The sequence below is a fragment of the Chelonia mydas genome, chromosome 3, assembly GCF_015237465.2.
Source record: "Chelonia mydas isolate rCheMyd1 chromosome 3, rCheMyd1.pri.v2, whole genome shotgun sequence".
In the NCBI taxonomy this organism is placed as follows: Eukaryota; Metazoa; Chordata; order Testudines; family Cheloniidae; genus Chelonia; species Chelonia mydas.
This window is the reverse complement of record NC_057851.1, coordinates 134,022,464-134,041,737: the sequence shown is the minus strand read 5'-3', so window position 1 is coordinate 134,041,737 and position 19,274 is coordinate 134,022,464. Positions and strand designations below refer to the sequence as shown.

The 19,274-nt window shown below is 41.1% G+C and overlaps 1 protein-coding gene across 9 annotated transcripts in view; it reads left to right on the top strand.

The window, feature by feature from the left end:
• RGS7 (regulator of G protein signaling 7) overlaps positions 1–19,274 on the top strand; it is a 416,293-nt gene that overhangs the window by 240,974 nt on the left and 156,045 nt on the right. The window contains exon 1 of one of the 9 annotated variants that reach the window (XM_037895313.2): positions 6,879–7,010. The exons of the other annotated variants lie outside the window; for them this stretch is intronic. The gene's annotated coding sequence lies outside the window, so the exon portion shown is untranslated. Of the gene's footprint in view, positions 1–6,878; positions 7,011–19,274 lie in introns of those variants that run through there. 9 annotated transcript variants of the gene reach the window in all.

Below are 19,274 nucleotides of genomic sequence, written 5' to 3'. Positions count from 1 at the left end.
CCTGAGAGGTGCTGAGCACCTGCAGTTCTCAGTGAAATGAGTGGAATTGTGAGTGTTCAGCAATCACTCAGTATAAGACTCTGAGAAACTATTTTCTTTGTAACCTGTTATTTGTCTTCACTTTGTACTTTCTAAAACCAGAGTCCAGTTGCTTTAATAGGGGCTCAAGAGACACTTTTGCCTTGAAATGTTTGTTAATCGCTTTCAAATATTGTTGCCTGCTGCAATAATAATAATGTCTCAGTGAAGCGTACATGCAAATTATTAGATTCATTTATTAACTTTTCAATGTAGTAAATGCACTCTTGGCACTGATACAATGTATACAATTGAAACAAAACTAAAATGGCATAATGTCCTACTGAAATCCTACCTCATCATCCCATGTGTGCATTCTGGGGTATTTTCAATTTATGTAGATAATAGTTGGGCTGTCTTTAGGTGAAACAAAAGAGGGTAAAATCTAGGTGACCTAAATTTGTCATAAACCTTTTTTTTTAAAGGACAAATTTTCCAACTGAATTCTTGTTATCATAATCAATGAAGAAGCTTTTGAATTGAAAATAAAACCAATACCCCCCTTCCAGAGTTCACTAAATTTAGGAGACTCAGTAATACACTATCGAGTAATAGTGTAGTATATAATTCTTTTAAAACTAAACATGACACACAATCATTTGATGCATTCCTGGAGAATTGATAGTGAATCTTCAGTGCGCTTTAACATTTCACTGGTATTTCAGAGGCTTTCATCTGATGAGGGGGGAAAAAAGGATGTCTTGATACATCAAATACAGACACACTGGGTCAAATTCTGTTCTCAGATACACCCATCCAACCTCAGTGAATTCAAATACAAACCCCCTGGGTTTACATTACCAAAATTTTGTTAATTGACAATAAATAAATTCTACAATATTGTGTTACTCGAGATCATTTCATTTGCTTTTATCTTCTAATCTGATGACATAGCAAGATGTATCTATCATACAATACTATTGTATGTTCACAACAAATGCTTAGGTTGCTAATCAGGAATGTTGAAGTATTGACTAATGTATGAACAAATATGGTATTCAGTGAGAGATGACTTAGAGTGAAATCTCTTTCTAGAGATAGGCATTTATGGTATGTGCCTTGAAAGAAGGTACATAGATTTGGGAGAGGACTCATTATTATTTTTTGTTATCCATATACATTATCTTTCTTTTTATGAATACATTTTAAATGTTGTGAAAGCACACATAGGACAGGAAGGATAGACCAGTCATTTTGCTACTATCCTGGGACTGGGGAGACCCAAGTTCAGTTCACTGCTCTGTTAGAGACTTCCTTTGTGTCCTTGCACAGGTCATTTAGTTTCTCTGTGCCTCAGTTCCTCATCTGTAAAATGGCAGTAATCATACTGCCCTGCCTTACAAGGGTGTTGTGAAGATAAATACATTGAATATTGTGAAGTGCTCAGATACTGTGGTGATGGGTGCCATGTAAGTACCTAAGACAGATAAAGTTGTTGTCCTTACATCCTTGTTGCACTCTGATTACTGAAGAGATGGTTTTGCATCACACTGGGTGTATCTTCATCAATAACTGGCTGGTTGCTTCCACAACTTGCAAAAGCATTTCAGATTAAGAGAACTAATTAATACTTGTATGGTATCCTACACTTTCCCTCTGCCTCCTGTCCTGTCTACCCATTGCCCAACTGCAAACATTTTTTGAGAGTAATTCGTAAAGCCATTGAAAGATCTGACATCTCTGAAAGAGAGAAGGTACTAGACTAAAGAAAATGAGATCTTATGTAGTTATTTACACCTGTAGAAAGTGAGAGTCTAAAGTGAGTACAATGTAAGCTGCCACCGTTCTGATTTTACACCCACTTTCTACAGGTGGAAGTCACTCTCCAAGGGGAGGGAAAAAAACAACTCAAAAAACAACCCCCCCTACAACCATACCAAAACAGGACTCTCTACTCTATGTGCTTCTCCTTTTGGGGAGAGAATGAGACGACAAACACATGACAGATATATTGTAATGTTGCTTAGTACACGAGTGGAAGGCACTCAGAGACTATGTGGATGAGAGTGGTATAAAAACCCTATATAGACTAGAAAGCGAAAGAAAATCAGGCCCGCTGAGAGTCCCCTTTGCAGCAGAGCACACTGGGCAAGGAGGTTACCCTGGCCCCTGGTCTGCTGTGCACTCTTCCACAATAGCTTCTCAACATTTCTAAATATAGAGATGCTTCAACAGCTCCTATTCCCAAAAGGCACCCAAAGAACACTTGCAGACTTTGTAAGTTGCTCTGCCACGGCTGTGCTATGAGATAAGTGATACAGAGAGGGTAAGAGGAGCAAGTGTTCTGTCAAGTGTTTGTGAAGAGGCTAGCAACCACAGCAGAACTGCAATGAAGCACATGGTCTCAAGGGAGGATTTTGGGGTCAAATCCTGGCCTCAGCCGTAGAGCTCCACAGCCCGGGTACAACTCCATGTCAGTACAGCACTAAATATATTTTGACGTGGGTGGAGAGGAAACGACCCATGCATGTCAACTAAGCTGTACTCCTTCCCCAAGAGTTAGTCCATGATTCTAATTCCCCTGGCTCTTGGGAATATCACTGGGGTGGCCTCTAGCCAGTACGGTGCACCCCTGGATCTGGTGCAGAGTGTGGGTTTGGTCAGCCACTCATGTAGGAACTTAAATGCTCTGTGCATCCCAACCACCAACAGAGGCAAGTAGTTCCAAGAAAGAGGTGGACAACATTTCTGGGCCAGCACTCTCCCTCCATTCGGGCAGCCAGTGATGAGGCGGAGTGAAATATAGCTGGATCCCTGTAATTTCTCAGGTTTCCAGGTCACAAAGATAGTTTGTTTAAATAAAAAAAATACCATCACAATTTAGGAATCCGATCATGTTCCCCTTCTTTTCTTGTGACAGTTCTGCATCACCTTGGACTCTGACCAGAGGGGACTAGGAACTGCAGAAGGCTTCTCTGGGTGGCAAGAAACTCTATACACCCTTTGAATGTCCCATCACAGAGCAGGCACTAATTCCCTCCCCCCCTTTGAGTCCTGAGGGTCATTCAGGCAAGTGCAGAGCTGGCATATATGAGAGTGTGAGGGACTACAGCATCACTTAATTCCATGTAACATATGGTCCATATCTGGCTGTAGATGGGTAACTGATGAGTCCTTCCCACCTCATAACAGGTTAAATAAGTTGTGTCAACTACTCCTCATTAGGGCTTGTCTACACTACCACTTTTGTCAGTATAGTTTATCGCTCGGGGGTGAAAAAATCACCTCCCTGAATGACATGAGTTACAACCACAGAAGTGCCAGTGTGGACAGCGCTATGTCAGTGGGAGAGCTTCTGCCACCAACACAGCTACCGCCGCTCATGGAGGTGGTTTTATTATGTCGATGGGAGAGAGCTCTCCCGTCGACATAGCACGGCTACACAAGCGATCTAACAGTGGCGCAGCCGCATCGGTACAGCTTGTCACTGTAAACTTGCTAGTGTAGACATGGCCTGAGTAAAACTCTTGTTTCAGTGTTGAGGTTGTTGTGTCTAATCCTACCAATCATTTAAGTGGCTTGGTGTTGGTCTGATAAACATAATCAGCTAGGGGCAGTTTTAAGCCTGTTATTTGTGATACTTAATGGCGACACAGAAAAATGATAGCACCCAACTAAAGATTTGTATGGAGAAAACGATTCAAATGGAAGTGATATAGCATAAAGGAACCTGGGAGGTCTGCTAATGCATTGTGAAGCACATGGTATAGAAGCACTTTAAATACTGTACCGGTAGTGTTTACAGAAATATTATAATTGGAGACAAAATGAATTGACCTGCTTCCTTTTTTTCAATCTTCCTAGTGTATAAGGCACTAATTTAAATTAATGTATTAGAGGTGAGTCCTCTTGAAATTCTCTTGTTTGTCTGTTTGAGACTTCTCATAATTGTCCTCCAGAGAAGTGACCTCTGTTTTAAAGGCTCTGGATCAAATTCTGTTTAACCCTTACATAAGTATACATACGCTCAAAAATGACATAAAAATCTGTAACTAGAGCTGGGCAAATAACCATTTTTTTCTTGGTTTGGTGGCAGTTCTGAAAAAAAAAGGAATGGGTTGGGCACAAGGGTTCAAACATGGCTCTCCTACATCCGAGGTGAGTGCCCTAATAATGGGACTAAAGATTATAAGGATGAGGGTGCAGTAGCACCTAAGCTGCCCCCATCACTACTTTCTTCTCCTCCTCTTTTGGCTGTTTTGTGAATGGCTGAAACTATTCACATCAAATTTCTGAATAGTTTCAGATCAACCAAAGCTACATTTTTGGTCAAATAAACTTATCTAATTTTTTTTTGCCCTGCTCTAGCTATGACCCAATTTTTAATTCTTTTCAAAATTATTGACACTTCATTCAAAACTAATAGTAAATCATAATAAATTTGTGCACAGATCAATATCAGGAATTCATAATGTTTTCTCTACAAAGGTAGCTGCTCAAACAAGAGAGATACTGAAGGGGTAGTAACATGAAAACATGAAATTTGTGAAATCTCACACTTATACTATATATCTCTGATTATTTAACAATTGTTTTTTGTGTCATATAGTAGATTACACTCATTTGTCTCAAATCCAATAATCTATTGGATCAATGTCAGAAACATTATCATAATTAACAGAGTTATCTTTTCTGAATTTAGGAAGCCAAAATGTTTTGCCAACAACTTAGTCCAAAAATATAAAATGCTTTTGATCTTTGATTAATTTAAAACTTGGCAGGGAAGAGAAAAGCAGTAGAGGAAACCTAAAAAAACAAATTATGTCGTAAGCAAAAGATATTATTTTACACTGAGCTTGGGTAGCTTTAGATAAATCTTGAAATATATATATATTTTATTATTATACATAACATTTCATTTCCCCCCTGACTAACTGCAACATACAGTCTCATAAGACACAGACACTACAATTATAGCACCAACTTAAAGAACAGACATGTCGAGGATTTGTACACAGAACTTTTATCCAGTATCTTGAAGAACAGACAATAAGGAATTTCATAGAATCATAGAATAACAGAGTTCGAAGGGACCTCTGGAGGCCATCTAGTCCAACCCCCTGCCCAGAGCAGGACCAATCCCAACTAAATCATCCCAGCCAGGGCTTTGTCAATCCTGACCTTAAAAACTTCTAAGGAAGGGGATTCCACCATCTCCCTAGGTAACACATTCCAGTATTTCACCACCCTCCTAGTGAAAAAGTTTTTCCTAATATCCAACCTAGAATTTAATAAGAGCAGCATAGCATTAGCTAGATCCTCCACCATGGAGGGTCAAATAAAGGCACAGGTACAACAGGTATATGTTTTGGCTCCAAGAGTCATGTGATGATATAAAACTCTCGATTCCACTTAGGGGAAAACATGTTTATAGCCCTTATGGTTATGGAAAAGGCCGGAGAATGTGAATTGAGTGCAACTGAGGTAGATGACCTCCATCTGGGGGAGAAGCAGCTACCTCTAGAATAGAGAGGAAGTCACCCACACTTGTCAACAGAGATCAGGCCTCCTTGCCACTGTTCTGTGGAAGGATGAGGAGAAAAGGCCCTGTTGCTGCCTGAGGGTGTGGGGGAGGGAAGGGGAGAAATGGAGCACAGTAGAGCTACATCTCCTGATAAAGTAATGACTCTAATAAATCTACATGAAGGGGGAAACTTAGGGTCTCAGTCTAGATTGCTTTAATCCAGCTCTGCCACTATCCATCCTGTTATTAAAGACAGACTCGGTATGTGGTTATATTAAAGGCTTTTCTAACCATGCCTAGATTGTGATTAACAATGAATACAACAGTTAGTGTCTGGGGACCGTCATTCTTTTTTCAAAGCCCAGGACACTTTATATCCCCTATAGGCTCCTCTCTACTGTTTTCCCCCGGAGAGATTTTATTAACAGTGTCAATCTTAGCATCAAAAGAATCCAATTGTCCTAACAGGGGCATGGATAGCTGCAAGATTGGTTCAAATCTGACATCAAATAAAGAAGCAGTTTCTTCTAAACTGGTTACTATATTAGCTAGCCTGATTGTTTCTAGAACTCTAAGAGCTAAAGGGGAAATGTGGTGGGGATTGAAATGCAAGGGAAGATCACTTTGTGCTGGACCCCTGTGGTACCATAAATTTATAGTGGAGCTCATTTCTGTTTTTCTGGTTGCCCTTTGTTGGCTTTGCAAATTCACAAATAAAAATGGAATGAAAAGAAAAAATAGAATGGAGACCAGTGCCTGTTAAGCCAAGCAGCACCATCATAGAAATTATTGACAAGGAGGGCTGCCCAGAGTACTGCAGCATGATATACAGTTTATCAAGCAGCTGCTAGCATTGAAAAACAAAACCTACCCATTCTGTCTACCATAACAGTTTACAAGGTAGCAGAAGCAGGGACAAGTGATTTCGCTCCTGGATCCTTACTGTCAGTTCCAGTTGTGGCTTTGGGAGATAGCATCTCTTTTAAACTTCTTCAGACTTACAAGTCTTGTAACTTCAATAAATCAGATTTCCATTAAAAAAAAACCCCTCCATCTGAAGCGTGCAGCTAAGTTTTGTTTTAGCTATCATTCTTTAACAGAGCTTCAGAAATCTTTAGGCTATAGCTATTGAGTGAGTGTGATGGGTTGGGATAGACCTAGAGGTCCCCTGCTGGAGGCCTCAGGGTCCTGCCACATCTGTCCCAGGAGAGGAGAAGTGGAACTAAGTCTTCCAAGCGTCCTAGAGAGACTACACATGAGGCAGCCAATCAGAGGGTTGCAGGCTAGTATAAAAGGAGCTACAGTGCAGCCCACAGTTGGTTCTTTGTTGGAGCCAGAGGAGTGTGGATTATGTGCCTGGCTGACCAAAGGAAATTGCAGCACCATGGACAGCTCAGTGCTGGCAGAGATTGGAGAAGTGAGAAAGGGCTCCTGGCTGGCTGCTGGGCCTGAACATAAGAGACCTGAAGTAAGGGTGAAGCATTAATGAAGGCTGGAGCTATGGGGATGTGGCCCAGGGAACTGAAAACAGTTTAGTTTTAAAGGGACATGGTGGTGTGTGACTATCATTCTTAGGGTCTTTGGGCTGGGACCTGGAGTAGTGGGTGAGCCTGGTTCCTCTTCATAGGCCACTGGGGAAGTGGCCTACAATTGGAAAACGATAAAGCCCCAGAAGGGCTCTGAATTACTTAATGGCCCAGCTGTAAAGCTGGGGCCAGAAAGGCCCAAAGAAGGTGAAACCATTGCCTCCAGTTCTGGGGGTATGACTTGACCAGAGCCAGGACTGTCTAAAGACTACAGACACAGCTGTCCTGAAGGGGGCGCTTCCTGTTACAGTGAGTCTTTTTTCTTAAGCCAGGTCTATATGAGAAACTTTTGCTGTTAGAGGTGTGATTTTTATTATTTTCTTATTGTTGTGACATTTCTATACTGACCTGTAAAGTCCTAGTAGATGCTGGTATCATTTTACCAAAGATGCTTACCAAACCAGTATAAGCTACAGCAAAACTACCCTTTGGCTGATAGAAGCTGTGCCTACACTTGGAGGGTTTCCCTGTATACATATATTGATTTAGCTGTACAAGCAAACCTTTTCTACTGTAGATCTAGCTGAAGAATTTTTAAGAACACAGGGACCAATTCAACCCTGGACTAAACATCCTAATGTGAATGGAATTTATACCATTGATGCATTTGGCCTAGGATCTTTGTTAGACTAGATTTGTCATTGTTTTTTATCTCAGCTGGGCTTCCATCTGAATTTTGAAATAAAGGTGAAAGTCTTGTGAACTTGACCAAATGCTCAAGGGAAGGATTGTTTTAATTCACTAGATACATCATATATCGTATAACACACTTTAGAAAGACAAAAAAGACTTGGCCTTTAGCAGCAGAGTAAGGTTATGAAGTTCCTTGGGAGCAGGGAAATACAGCAAACCAGTTAATGCTTCTTGTTTTCAAATACATAGTATCCTTGAGCAAAGAACACTCCATGACAGAGTAGTCACACATTGGGTAACATTAGGAGAAATATGTGGGGATGGCTGCTCTGAGTATTATAGGGCTCCTTCTGATCAACTAATTTGACAACTATAATAAAATGCTAAATCCTGTTTCACCTAACTGTTTCTCTTTCTTTAGTAGTTGGGGAGCCCCCAACAGTGGGGACAATAAAGAATAAGAATTGATCACCACCAAAAAATTGTCAATTCTAATGCAAACTATCACACCCTTAGTGTGTGGTATTTTCCCTCTCTGCTCTCCTGTATCATTCTGAATGGGGGAGGCTACAATTCTAAACTTTACTTAGAGTGTATCTCTGCTCAAGCAATGCAGACAGTGGCCAGAATTTTCAAATGCGGGTGCCCAAAGTAGCCATATTTAGGCACGAAATTACTGTGGTGTGATTTTACAAGGTACTGAGCACTTACAACTCCCATTGACTTCAGTGGGAGTTGTTGGTACTCAGCATTTCTGAAAATTAGACCACTTATATTAGCTGTCTTAATTATAGGTGAATAGCAGCCACTATTATTAAGGTTACAAAAGACTTCCCATTATAATCCCCAGTTTTCAGTTGTTTATAACTTTGTGAAATCTCAACCCTTTGGGGTACTCTCTATTAGCTTGAAGGGGACTTAGAACGAACCGTTCATGAACACAATCACTTTGAGCACTCATAGCAACAGCAGGCAGCACTATGAAGGGCTAAATTGCTGCTATTCTGGATTTCAAACCTGATGGACATTCCCCACTATTTAGTTTGTTAGAATTTTAAATACATTGCATTATTTCAGTTCAGACTCTGTCACAGATGGCAGCAGTGGAATGTTAATATATATCAAAGCAAAAAATAAACAAAACATGTAAGTCCAAGTCAGAGTAAAACATGCTAAAATAAAGAGAATAAAAAATTAGAAAACTGGTATAGTAGTTCAAAACAGTACAGGCAGCATGCAGAGAACTGCCATTTGCTAATCACAGCTGCAACAATATGTCACTTCAATTTTCCAGGAAACATGAGACTACATCCTGAAAAGTGGTGGTGGTTCTTGTCCAACAGCTAAATTTGAAATTTGAGCTGCTCGTGGACAAGTGTGATCAGAATTTTTATTTCAAATTTCCCAACTGTTGTATTGCTGAGGCTGTTGAATTACCGTTTTCCACCTAAGAGTTGGCTGCATTTTGCTGGAAGGGGAAGTGATCCTTGTACATCTATTGTTTTGAAATCTCTTGATTGGCACTATATAAATGAAAGATATTACAGAATATTATAACTTTTCTGATATCAACACCACATTGTACCTTTTTTATTGATTGCATTTGTACGTGCATTTTACAACCACTATACTCTATCAGTCTTAATCTGGGAGATCCTTAGGAAAGCAGGTGACTACAATGTAGCATAAAGGCAGACATGAAGTTTGAAGTCAAAAAGCTGTTTTTATTCCTGTTGTGTTGACCATATATCTGACACAATATGGCTGGCCCTTATAAAGGGGGAGAGGTCCCAGCCCACCATGAGATAACTAATTGGAGTTCTCGGGTTTGAGAGTATGAAGCAAACCATGTGATTAAACCAGGCCTCTGGGAAGGTAGAAAAACAGAGGCCTGTGGAAAGGGAAAAAAGCTGCAGAGTGAAACTGCAGGGAGAGGATCTCCTAAAGTGGTACCCAAGGAAGGGAATTAGAGCTGGGTAAGAAGACCTAGCTAAAAGTCATCTTTTCCTTTTTGGAAGAAGATAGGGCAGACCCTACATCTTCTCCAGGGTCTACATCGTCTCTTCTTGCTCTCTGCTTCTTCAGATGAGGGGCTGTGGCCAGTTTAAAGTTAGGTGAAAGAATTTTGTTGTTTACTTTTGGAACTTTGTGTTAATAAAATAAGATGCCAAGAAGGGTGGCTATTAGATGAGACTGTGTGGAGTTAAGGGGCTCTGAAGAGGGGGAACAGAGGCAGGGATTCAGAATGACCGCAGGCCACAAGAGGAGCTCAGGAGGCAGCTTTCCTGTTAATATCTTCTATCCCTAATCACAAAATTCATTGAGATTTTAGTGTGGGGGGGTTTGTTTTCTTATTTTTTGAGGAAAGTGGGATCAAAATTTTGTAGATTAGCTTTGACATATTTAATGTATCTAAAAATGAGAGTCTGTATGGGGTGAATAGGCATAGGGTAAATAGGCATTGGAAATATTGTGGCTCTACTTTAGCAACATTGGGGGTTTCTTTTACGTTAAGATGAATCAAAGATTGGTACTTAAAATGCCTTTTTAAAAACAAAAAAAGTTCTCATTTCAGAAAGTGATAAAATTAAGCACAAGAAAGCATATGTTTGGATGAGATAACACCTGGCTCAAGGGCATATTATTTAGGAAGTGTGTTATCTAGCAATACCAGAACCTCTGGAGGGTGAGATTGTGCTTATAAAATGGCAACTTGGGGGTGGGGGTGAGGAGAAGAATTAGCTAGAGCATGCAGCTGCAGCCAGCTCTTGTTTGGAATGCTCAAGTCAGGGCTTGTGAACAGCCAGGCAGCATATTTCAGTGAAGTGAATTAATTATGGGGGAGGTAATGTTAGCTAAATTTTGAATGCATATGCTAACAACATCTGCTAACCCAAAAACAAATTTCAACATAAATATCCTTAAAGCTGCTATAGCTGGCAAGACAGCCAATGTAAATCAATACTCACATAAGTGCATGAGGGCCAATGAGGGGGAAAAGTGTGCACACTGCTTTGTATGTTGTAGCACAAAGCCATCAAAGTCCCTGTGAATTTTTTAGCACAATGATCTAAAAAGAACACAGACTCTGCCCTTGAAAAGAAGCCTTTTAAAAGATCTTTCTTCCTCTGAAAAGGAAATAGGATGTAATGTGACAGGTAAAAAAGCCAACCCTTTTTCTCATGCCCAGACTCTACCACAAAAGATGCCTTTCTTTCAAGTGAAATTTCTGCAGTATGAACAAATCTGATCTTCTTAGGAAGCTAGATAGTTATTTTATTCTGAACTCTACATGCTGAATGTGGATACTTATGTACAAAATTTCCCTTATCTTGCTTCCCCTTACATAGTCTTTTTCCATATAAATGGGCTGAGGAGAATCATTATTAAAGAAGCCATTGTGACTCTACAAAACTGTTAAATAAGACCACAGGATCTTGTTCATTCTAAATAGCAATAAAAATTGGACAATTTATTGGCCATTATTTCAATGTACTTTGTGTTCTGTAACATTTTGAGTGTACAGTGTGTGCAAAAAGCACACAAATACAACAGAAAGCAACTTTCAATCTTTCAAGTTGTGTCCATACCCTTTAGCATAGCCTAAGGTTTACAGCAGGGGTTTGGCATAAAGGACCCTTGAGTTCTTTTCACAATCTCTGCCACCAACTTGGTTTTTGTGACAGTAGTTAATTTGCTTAGGCCTGGTCTACACTATAAAGAAAGGTTGACATAAGCTGCCATGCATTGAATTAGTTGTACATGTGTCTATATGATCATATTTGACTCCCATTGTCTGCACCCCGTTACAGCAGCACAGTAATACCACCTCCCCAAACGACATTAAGCCATGGCTGATGTACTGTGGTCAACACCATGTGACCTATATTGACCCTAGCAGTCCTCCAGCAGCTGTCCCACAATGCTTGACACTGACTGCTCTGGTCACAATTGTGAACTCCACTGCTCAGGGGTCACAGAGACGGGAAGCTGCACACCTCCTTTTAAAAACTCTGCGTATTTTTGAAATGACGTTGACTGCCCCGCTGGGCAAGCACACTTAGCAGCAATCCTTGGTTGTGTGCAACTGCCCAACTGACCATGCTGGCTACATGCTACAGATGCACTTCTGCCTGGAGTAGACAGGAAGTATTGGCTCTTTTGGGCCTGTGGGGAGAAGAAGCTGCAGGCACAGCTATAGAGAAGTAGTAGAAAAGTGAACATCTATGAACAGATTGCACAGGAGATGCAGGTGAAAGAATACAACAGAGATAAATAGCAGTGCTCTGTGAAAGTAAAGGAACTGCACCAGCTATACCAGAAGGCTAGGGAGGCCAACAGTCAATCTGGGGCCGAGCTGCAGACCTGCCATTTTTACACCAAGCTGAATGCCATACCTGGAGAAGATCCCATCATCACCCTGCAGAGTGCTGTGGATGCTTTGGTAGAACCTGAGAGATAAACCCCTGCCATGAACTGCAGGGAGAAGGAAGAGGAAGATGGGGGACATGCAACTGGGGGGTTCAGCTTTGCCACAAGGCAGGATCTGTTCAATACTCCATTGCAGTCTGGTCAGTCCCACCAGCTGAGCACGAGTGAGCCCGATGCAGGGGAAGGAACCTCAGGTAAGTGTATGAATGCATTTCCTGTTACAATATTTAAATATATATATATGGAGCCTGACCCCAGTGTAGCAGGCCAGAGGCAGTGACTTTTCATTAATTTCTTCATACTAGAAGAGATGAAGTTGATATCTGCTTTTCATTCCCTGTAGAGCTCTTGTGGAGTGGGCATGCAAAGCAGTTTGTCTATGTAAACAGTGATGTCCCTTGTATTCTCCTGAAAGAGCTCAATGAAACTTCCATGGAGGTACTCTGCAATCCTTTCTTGAAGGTTTCTAAGGGTTGCTTCCTTATTTCTTCCTCCATAGTAGGACACTTTCCCAGCCATTCCACAATGACTGGCAGCCACCATTACTGTAAACAGACTAGTGGCATATTGGCCCAGATGGCTTCAGGACACCAGTGGCAGCTGTGTTCTCTGTGCCTTTGTTAGCCTTGGGAGCGAGATAGCAGCTAAAATCACCACTACCTGTGGACAACAGTGCCAGTGTTCTGTGCCATTGCCCTGCATTCAGACCCATGGAAACTGAGGCCAAAATTGTATTGTTCCATGCAGCTGAACAATTCCCCTCATCCCTATGGAAGGCCATACTCACCAGGGCTGGGGTTTGGACTGGAGAATGGTGCTCTACTGAGGTGCTCCAGAGCTGCGGTGTCAATAACCATATATTGTTTTAAACTTTTGGGGACCAAGGGAGGGGGGTTCTGAAACATAATAATCTTTCCATTGTTTCTACACTAGGGTGACCAGACAGCAAGTGTGAAAAATCGGGACAAGGGGTGGGGGGTATATAAGGTGCCTATATAAGAAAAAGCCCCCAAAATCAGGACTGTCCCTATAAAATTGGGACATCTGGTCACCCTATTCTATACTGACAGTAGTACCTCTGTTTTATCTGTAGCTGCTGCCATTGTGGCCTAGAGGGGGGTCTCGCCCTCCACACCTGCAGAAAAACTGAGCCAGATGAGAAGAAAGAAGAGGATACATTCAGCAAGATCCCACAAACCAGTACTGCATTGGACCAGGGCCTAGAGAGTGAATATTACAGACAGCATGGAGTGGGAAACTGGAGAGGAGAAAGGTGCAGGAATCGGAGGGAGATGCACCAGTACATAATAGAGCTTCTCTAGCAGCAAACTCAGATGCTGCAGACTCACTGAACTTGTAGGTCAACAAAATTACAGGCTTACCTCCATGTTCAGCCAATGGAGAACTCCATTTTAGCGTCTCCCTACAACCCCCTGACATTCCACGTGTCATTGGGGGTGACATCCATACCCCTACCACTCCACACCAGGGGACAGTAAAAACAATCACAGCTTCATGCACATTGACCTGTGAGAGCCACAGCTGTTGTATGCATAGCCAAAATGGACAGATGTTCTCCGTTCATTTTAAGTTCTGTTCCATTAATTTATTTCAGAAGTATTTATTGTCTTTGTCTTATTGCATTTTTTTCTACTGGTTTTGGTATGCAATAAAAATCCATTTTTGCTGAATAATTCTTCTTTATTATTTCCCAACATATGCTGCAGAACACCTAGTACTACTGAGGATGCCCACTACTTGTAATTTTACAGACCGACAGAACTCAAAGTATCAGTGACAAACACAGTATAATAATTAATGTACAGCAAGCACCACATAACTGATAGGTGCATTAACAGAGACCGTGTTATATTCATAAATGTGCACCACAGGATGCCAATACCCCACAAAACTTCAGGGCCAAGTAAAGTATAGTCTACTACACCATGGTACTGTTGCTGAGTCTTAAAATGCTCTTTCAAGGCCTTCCTCCGCTATATAGCTCTGTGGTGAGATTTTCTAAAAGCTCTTGTGTCTGGCCATTCAAACTCTGCAGGTAGCTGCTCCACTTCTGCATACCACCCCTACAGCAGATTTTCCCCCTCTTTGCCTCACAAATATCCTGCAGGACACAAGAAGTAGGTATAACCGTTGGGATATTTTTCTCGCTGATATCTAGTATTGTGAGTAAACGATGCCAGCATCACTTCAGTCTACCGAAAGGATGTTAAACTGTCTTTCCGCACCTGCTGAACCTCCTTGCTGCTATTGAGGTGACTCATGTTTGGCTTCATGAGCCAGGGAAGCAAGGGCTAGGCTGGGTCCCCCAGGATCACTACTGGCATTTCAACATTCCCACTGGTAATCCTCTGGTTGGGAAAGGAAGTCCAAATTAGAAGCTTTCTGATCAGTCCTGTGTTCTTAAAGATGTGGGTGTCATGCACCTTCCCTGAAGAAGCATCCCCGTGACCTACCAATGGTTGTATGACTGAAGAAAAGTGGCCCTTTCTGTTGATGTATTTTTTGGCAAGGTGGGCTGGTGTGAAAATAGGCGTAGGCATGCCATCTATCGTCCCATTGCAGTTTGGGAACTTCATTGCTGCAAATCCTTCTACTATGTCCTGCACATTGCCTAGAGTCTCAGTTCTGCACAACAGGAGATGATTAATGGCCCTGAACACTTGCATCACAATGAAAGTGAAATGAAAGTTGCATGATGGGAACTTGACCCCTTCCTCCCAGTCACTCCTGCGTGATTTGTCTCTGCCCCATCATCCATTGCCAAAATTTCCCAAAGGACAGTGAACCAGAGGATGGTGAGTTTCACACTGGGGCACCTACCCATGGCGCCACCACACTGTGCACTAGCACAAGCATTCCTGGTGAGTATTGCACAAGGAGCCAAGTATGCATGTGCTCGAGTGATACACTAACTATGGCAAGTGTATGCTGATGTAACTTTTGTTGGCCAAACTTTGTAGTGTAGACATGGCCTTAATGTCTCTGTACCTCAGCTTCCCTAGCTATAAAATGAAAATGATGAAACTTTCCTACCCTGGGGGGAAGTATTAGAATTCTAAAGTGTATCAAGTTCTTTGAGATACTCTGCTGTAAACTGTAAAGCCAAACGTATTATTTTCCACCTTTCTCTAGTCAATTACTCTAATAAGTCTTTTGATACTGTCTCGCATGACCTTCTCGTAAACAAACTAGGAAAATACAACCTAGATGGAGGTACTATGAAGTGGCTGCATAACTAGGAACGTTTTCCAAACAGTTTATCAGTGGTTCACAGTCAAGAAGGAAGAGCATATCAAGTGAGGTCCCACAAGGATCAGTTCTGAGTCTGTTCAATATCTTCATCAATGATTTAGATAATGGCATAGAGAGTACACTTATAAAGTTTGAGGATGATACCAAGCTGGACCAGAAGCAATGAACTGAAATTGCAGAAAGGACAATTTAGGTTGGACATTAGGAAAAACTTCCTAACTTCCTTCAGGGTGGTTAAGCACTGGAATAAATTGCCTAGGGAGGTTGTGGAATCTCCATCACTGGAGATTTTTAAAAGCACGTTAGACACAAACCAGTCAGGGATGGTCTAGATCAGTGGCTTTCAATCTTTCCAGACTACTGTACCCCTTTCAGAAGTCTGATTTGTCTTATGTACCCCAAGTTTCACCTCACTTAAAAACTACTTGCTTACAAAATCAGACATAAAAATACAAAAATGTTACAGCACACTATTACTGAAAAATTGCTTACTTTCTCATTTTGTGTGTATGAAATTTTAGTCTGCACTGACTTCGCAAGTGCATTCAGTGTAGCCTGTTGTAAAACTAGGCATATATCTAGATGAGTTGATGTACCCCCTGGATTCTATGATTCTATGACCTCTGCGTAACCCCCATACGTTCTCCTGGTTGAGAATCACTGGTCTAGATCATTCTTAGTCCTGCCATGAATGCAGGGGACTGGACTAGAAGATCTCTTGAAGTCCCTTTCAGTCCTATGATTCTATGATTCAATCTCCTGCTAGTAACTATGATGAATCTTAACTCTTTTGGAAATATGCTCATTCTAAATGGTATTTCTTCTAGAAGGATGCTCCAAAGGCTGGGCTGGTTTTGAGATCAGCACTTCTGGCAAAATCTATCCGTGTGCCAAACTTGAGTAGCCAGGCTTGGCTGGTAAAATCTGGCCTTATCATCCAACCCCAGTCCATGGAGGAGCAAGACATGTCACAGCACTTACACTCTTCCCCCCCCCACCACTTCTCTCCCTGCATGTATGTGCATGTATGCACACACACACACACACAGAGTGGGAGGAAAGTAGTGGTAGAAACATACGCCCTTTGGTGCCTCTTTATTTTGGCTTAATTGCTACAGCATGCTGCGAGTACAGTAAGCCTTATGGGCCTAGGATCTGTGGCATGTAAGACATGCAGATACATGTCTTACATGTAAGAGACATGTAAGACATGTCCAGAGTCCTGGAATCTTGTCTCTCTTCTGCCCTTCCCCATGTAGGTAGGTACACTGATTCTGTTGCATAGCGGAGGAGTGGGCAGAAGTATTTGCCGCTTAAAGAGATGCTCTATCTGCTGTCTTGCCTTTCTATCCTCTACGGGTGATTCTGGGTCCTTTAACTCTTGGCCTTTAGTGAGCTCTTTCTTTTCAAGCATTGATTTAGGAACTCTATCAAAAGTGTTCAGCTGTTTTACATATGCCTCAAATGACCAGCTCCTCTAGCTTCTTTCAACATAGTTCCTATGTGGAATCACAGCATCTGTTTTACCTTGTGTGACTGCAATTACAAATGTATTTCTGGTTTGTAGGGAGTTTCCCTATCATTTTAAGAGGGCAGCACCCATACCTTTGCCAAAAGAGCCTTCTTTAACAAAAGATGCTATTTTCAGTGTATCCTTCATAGCAAAAATATTTGAAACCATTGTGTCAGAGTAGCTTGAATCCCATCTCTTTATAAATAGCCACAGTAGTGACTTGGGACCATTCAGAGAATGATTATTGCAGTTAATTTCACAGCAGAACTGACTTTGATGTTTCCCTAATCATATTAACAACTGGAGCCTTAATCTTTTTATGTTTTTCACACATCTAGTTGTTGTAATAAGACAAGCAAAACCATTTAATTTCTTCCCTCTTTGTGAAGAAATATATAGCTAAAGAGCCACATTCTGCCCAGAATTGCAATCATGCAACCCCATAGACTTTGTTGGGGTTGCTTAATTGCAAGGGGGGAAAGAATGTCATTTGCTGTATAATAAAACTAACTTCACTGGTGTTGTTGTTAAATACCTAGTAGCTATATATGACTTTCATACATTTTTATATGAAGATAGACCTTGGTAAGAACTAGAAAACATGCTTTGTTTGAATTTTCATTCAATTTTGTATAAAATTTTTATTTATTGTAATTCTCAGCATGTTTCATGCTCCATGCAGGAGCAAAAATAGCATCACAAAATCCCCACCAATATTAAGCAAAATCTGATAAAGAGCCGAATCATGTACCAGTGTAAATTTGGAATATCCACTGACCTCAATGGAGTTGTTATGAATTTCACCAGAGAAGCTAAGACCAGAAGTTTCTCTACTGTTTACACTTTATATTTCACAATTATGGAATTCAAACTCTGTTTTATATTCAAAATGAGAGATGGCCTTGAATCAAAACTGAAGATCCAAAAATACAGAACTTTGGGCAAGTTTAACACGGAACTTAGTGTCCATTTGTGAGATAAAGATCTATCTTCTAAGTTAGCACATTTTAGAAACCTTTAAAGCTTCTCTAAACATAATGTTGTGATATTGAAGATCCCATAGCTCACAGTTAAGAAACAGCTCTGTTTGTTACAGGAGTTTTGATTTTACTAATATACCATCTCTGAAGAGTGTCACCTGTATAAAAAAGTGAAAAGATGTTTTAAAGGTTCCTCAGCCAGTAGCACTACCTCTCTGGACCTTCCTGCTTGTATGCCATATCACTCTTTTTTTTTGTGTGGAAATATTACAAACTAACCAGTACCTGGCCAATATAAGAGTGGAGAAAGAATTGGGAATATTTTCATAGCGTGGGTTAAAAATGTTGACTCATTTTGATGGGTGTTACCACATGGAACATCCTGTCTCCAGTGCTACCTGGGGGAGGGTAGTTAGGGATGCCCCTCTTTCTCTTTTCATTTTCACCCTTCTTCTAGAACCTCATTTTTATCCCTGGATATCATTGTATGTGGGTATTCAATATTACAGCAAACGGGGCACTAGTCCCCCCACTCAATTCAGAAAGATGAGACCATCAAAGTTTAATAAATTCACCTCATCCTTGTTTTAGTCAAGCCATATCCAGCTCTTAATTTGAAAGAATATCTCTTCCAGGAAGCATCTGTTTTGGGTAGGGTGACCAGATGTCCCGATTTTATATGGACAGTCCCGATATTTGAAGCTTTTTCTTATATTGAAGCCGATTACTCCCCCCGCCCCCCCGGTCCCGATTTTTCATATTTACTATCTGGTCACCCTAGTTTTGAGGCAGCTAGTGATGCAGTGTGGATTCCAGTCTCAGAATTTCAAAGGAAAAACGGGAACTTCATTGACCAGACAGCTATCTCTATCTCTCAGGCTATTGGGAACTTTTCAAAGTACTCATAAACAATGAGCATCAACATACAGTATGCAGTTAAGTATGTAACACACGAAATGCTGTTTATAAGCTCTTCAGGAAAGGGTCAGTATTTCCGCCGAAGACTCAGGTTGTACAGCTGATTTCATAAGTAAGGCTTTCATCCTGCTCGCTGAGAAGAAAAGAATGCTTTTACAGCAAGCAAATGATGCTCCTGTAAGCCCTGGTAAGTGGTTTAATGCACAAACATTACTAAACTGTAAAGGAATCTGGCACTGGTGTGGTGATGCTCAGAAGCATTCTCTTTACAACAATGATATATAGTAGGGATTTAGCCCTCCAGAGGGAGGATTATATACTTGTATTACAGTAGAACCATTGCTTTGTCTCACCAACATGTATGCTGAGGTGAGTGCCCTCACCACCAGGTTAATGGC